Source organism: Arachis ipaensis, chromosome B8 (genome assembly GCF_059453495.1).
Source record: "Arachis ipaensis isolate K30076 ecotype BB chromosome B8, ASM5945349v1, whole genome shotgun sequence".
Classification (NCBI taxonomy): Eukaryota; Viridiplantae; Streptophyta; class Magnoliopsida; order Fabales; family Fabaceae; genus Arachis; species Arachis ipaensis.
The window spans coordinates 12,011,072-12,014,565 of record NC_142443.1 but is presented as its reverse complement, the minus strand read 5'-3'; the positions used below and the strand labels follow the sequence as shown (position 1 = coordinate 12,014,565).

Sequence of the window (3,494 nt, the reverse complement as noted above, 5' to 3'; positions counted from 1 at the left end):
CATGGACTTCCATCCGAAGATCCTATTCAGTTCTTAACTGAATTCTTGCAGATCTGTGATACTGTTAAGACCAATGGGATTGATCCCGAGGTCTACAGGCTTATGCTTTTCCCGTTTGCTGTAAGAGACAGAGCTAGAGTATGGTTGGACTCTCAACCTAAAGATAGTCTGAACTCTTGGGATAAGCTGGTCACGGATTTCTTAGCCAAGTTCTTTCCTCCTCAAAAGCTTAGCAAGCTTAGAGTGGATGTTCAAACCTTCAGACAGAAGGTAGGTGAATCCCTCTATGAAGCTTGGGAGAGATACAAGGAACTGACCAAAAGGTGTCCTTCTGACATGCTTTTAGAATGGACCACCCTGGATATATTCTATGATGGTCTGTCTGAGTTATCAAAGATGTCACTGGACCATTCTGCAGGTGGATCCATTCACCGAAAGAAAACGCCTGCAGAAGCTCAAGAACTCATTGACATGGTTACAAATAACCAGTTCATGTACACTTCTGAAAGGAATCCTATGAATAATAGGACGCCCATGAGGAAGGGAGTTCTTAAAATTGATACTCTGAATGCCATATTGGCTCAGAATAAAATATTGACTCAGCAAGTCAATATGATCTCTCAGGGTCTGAATGGATTGAAGGAATCATCCAACAGTACTAAAGAGGCATCTTCTGAAGAAGAAACTTATGATCCTGAGAACCCTGCAATAGCAGAGGTGAATTACATGGGTGAACCCTATGGAAACACCTATAATCCCTCATGGAGAAATCATCCAAATTTCTCATGGAAGGATCAACAAAAGCCTCAACAAGGCTTTAACAATGGTGGAAGAAACAGGTTTAGTAATAGCAAGCCTTTTCCATCATCCACTCAGCAAAAGACAGAGAGCTCTGAGCAGGATCCATCTAGCTTAGCAAATATAGTCTCTGATCTATCTAAGGCCACTTTAAGTTTCATGAATGAAACGAGGTCCTCCATTAGAAATTTAGAGGCACAAGTGGTCCAGCTGAGTAAAATAGTTACTGAAACTCCTCCTAGTACTCTCCCAAGCAATACAGAAGAGAATCCAAAAAGAGAGTGCAAGGCCATTGATTTAACCATCATGGCCGAACTACAAGGGAGGGAGAGGATGTGAATCCCAGTGAGAAAGACCTCCTGGGATGTCCAGTGATCAACAAGGAGTTTCCCTCTGAGGAACCAAAGGAATCTGAGACTCATCTAGAGACCATAGAGATTACATTGAACTTCCTTATACCATTCATGAGCTCTGATGAGTATTCTTCTTCTGAAGAGAATGAAGATGTTACTGAAGAGCAAGTTGCCAAGTACCTTGGTGCAATCATGAAGCTGAATGCCAAATTATTTGGTAATGAGACTTGGGAAGATGAACCTCCCTTGCTCATCAATGAACTAAGTGATCTGGATCAACTGAGATTACCTCAGAGGAAATAGGATCCTGGAAAGTTCTTAATACCTTGTACCATAGGCACCATGACCTTTGAGAAGGCTTTATGTGACCTTGGATCAGGGATAAACCTCATGCCACTCACTGTAATGGAGAAATTGGGAATCTTTGAGGTGCAAGCTGTCAGAATCTCATTAGAGATGGCAGACAACTCCAGAAAATAGACTTATGGACTAGTAGAGGACGTGTTAGTAAAGGTTGAAGGCCTTTACATCCCTGCTGATTTCATAATCCTAGACACTGGGAAGGATGAGGATGAATCCATCATCCTTGGAAGACCCTTCCTAGCCACAGCAAGAGCTGTGATTGATGTGGACAGAGGAGAATTGATCCTTCAACTGAATGAGGACAACCTTGTGTTTAAAACTCAAGGATCTCCTTCTGTAACCATGGAGAGGAAGCATGAAAATCTTCTCTCACTGCAAAGTCAACCAAAGCCCCCAAAGTCAAACTCTAAGTTTGGTGTTGGGAGGCCACAACCAAAGTCTAAGTTTGGTGTTAAACCCCCACATTCAAACTCTAAGTTTGGTGTTGGGAGGTTCCAACAATGCTCTGAACATCTGTGAGGCTCCATGAGAGCTCACTGTCAAGCTATTGACATTAAAGAAGCGCTTGTTGGGAGGCAACCCAATGTTATCTAATTATATTTATTTATTTTCTATTGTTATTTCGTGTTTTATTAGGTTGATGATCATGTGGAGTCACAAAAACTACTGAAAAATCAAAAATAAAATGAAAAACAGCATTGAAAACAGCACACCCTGGAGGAGAGCAGTCTGGCATTTAAATGCCAGAAACAAGCATCTGTCTGGCGTTTAACGCCAGAAACAGGCACCAAGCTGGCGTTTAACGCCAGAAACAAGCATCTACCTGGCGTTAAAGGCCAGAAACAAGCTACATTTGGGCGTTTAACGCCAGAAATAGGCAGCAGTCTGGCGTTAAACACCAGGATTGCACAGCAAAGGCGTTTTACATGCCTAATTGGAGCAGGGATGTTAAGTCCTTGGCCCCACTGGATCTGTGGATCCCACAGGATCCCTACCACTTCTTCTCTCATCTTCACACTTTTTCATAACATTCTTCCTCAATTAACCTCCACCAATCACCTCCATTACTCCTCCAAAACCATCATACATAATAACCACCTAAAACCCCCTTGACCGAACCATTCACACACCTCCATCTCCTCCATTTTCTTCTTCTTCTACTCACTTCTTTCTTCTTTTACTCGAGGATGAGTAAACCTTCTAAGTTTGGTGTGGTAAAAGCATTGCTTTTTATTTTTTCATAACCATTTATGGCACCTAAGGCCAGAGACATCCTCATTGAAGAGGACAAGCCCATCACTAAGAAAAGGATGGAGCAAACAAGAGATCATGGACCTCAACATGAGCATGAGGAGATTCCTCACCATGAAATCCCTGAGATGCCTCAAGGGATGCACTTCCCTCTACAAAACTATTGGGAACAAATCAACACTTTCCTAGGAGAATTAAGTTCCAACATGGGACAACTAAGGGTGGAGCACCAAGAGCACTCCATCATCCTCTATGAAATTAGAGAAGATCAAAGAGCTATGAGGGAGGAGTAAGAAAGACAAGGAAGAGACATAGAGGAGCTCAAGAGCACCATTGGTTATTCAAGGAGAGGAAGACGCCACCCTCACTAAGGTGGACTCATTCCTTAATCTCCTTGTCTATTTATTTTCTGTTTTTCATTTTTTTAGCTTATGTTTTATTTATGTTTGTGTCTTATTACATGATCATTAGTATTTAAGTGTCTATGCCTTAACGTATATGAATCCATCACCTCTCTTAAATGAAAAAATGTTTTTATTACAAAAGAACAAGAAGTACATGGTTTCGAATTCATCCTTGAAACTAGTTTAATTATTTTGATGTGGTGGCAACACTTTTTGTTTTCTGAATGAATGCTTGAACAGTGCATATGTCTTTTGAAGTTGTTGTTTATGAATGTTAAATATGTTGGCTCTTGAAAGAATGATGAAAAGGAGACATGTTATTTGA

At 41.1% G+C, this 3,494-nt stretch overlaps 1 non-coding gene across 1 annotated transcript; it reads right to left on the bottom strand.

Annotated features, from left to right (window-relative positions):
- Positions 1 to 234: 234 nt before the first annotated feature.
- Positions 235 to 342, bottom strand: LOC148547227 (small nucleolar RNA R71). The gene has a single exon (XR_015898929.1). It is a non-coding gene; the product is annotated as a small nucleolar RNA R71 (small nucleolar RNA).
- Between the last annotated feature and the right edge of the window lie 3,152 nt (positions 343 to 3,494).